Source organism: Phacochoerus africanus, chromosome 9 (genome assembly GCF_016906955.1).
Source record: "Phacochoerus africanus isolate WHEZ1 chromosome 9, ROS_Pafr_v1, whole genome shotgun sequence".
In the NCBI taxonomy this organism is placed as follows: Eukaryota; Metazoa; Chordata; class Mammalia; order Artiodactyla; family Suidae; genus Phacochoerus; species Phacochoerus africanus.
Genome location: NC_062552.1, coordinates 81,927,775 through 81,928,363, shown reverse-complemented (window position 1 = coordinate 81,928,363; position 589 = coordinate 81,927,775).

The following is a 589-nucleotide window of genomic DNA, read 5'->3' as shown; positions in this document are numbered from 1 at the left end:
TTGTGGTATCATTATAATGGTGTCAGAGTGATGGTGGCTTCATAGAATGAGCTTGAGAGTGTTCCTTCTGCAGTTTTTTTGGAAGAGTTTCAGAAGAATAGATTTAACTCTTCTCTTCATGATTGATAGGATTTATCAATGAAGTGATATGGTTCTGGACTGTGGTGTGTTGGAAGTTTTTGAATCACAGTTTCAATTTCAGTAATTGTTATTTGTCTGTTTGTATTTTGTATTTCATCCTGGTTCAATGCTGGAAGGTTGTGGCTTTCTAAGAATTTGTCCATTTCTTCTGGGTTCTGCATTTTATTGGCATATACGTGCTTGAAGTAGTCCCTTAACATCTTTTGTATTTCTGTGGTGTCAGTTGCAACTTCTTTTTCATTTCTGAATTTATTGATTTGAGCCCTCTCCTACTTTTTTTTTCCTCCATGACTCTTTCTAAAGGTTTATCAACTGTTTTTATCCTTTCATTAAATTTTCATTGATATTTCCCATTGTTTTCCTTGTCTCCTTGTCATTTATTTTTCCTCATCATTATGATGGATCAGTTGATGTCTTAAGACAAGGGTTAATGGAGGCAAAGTGAGGT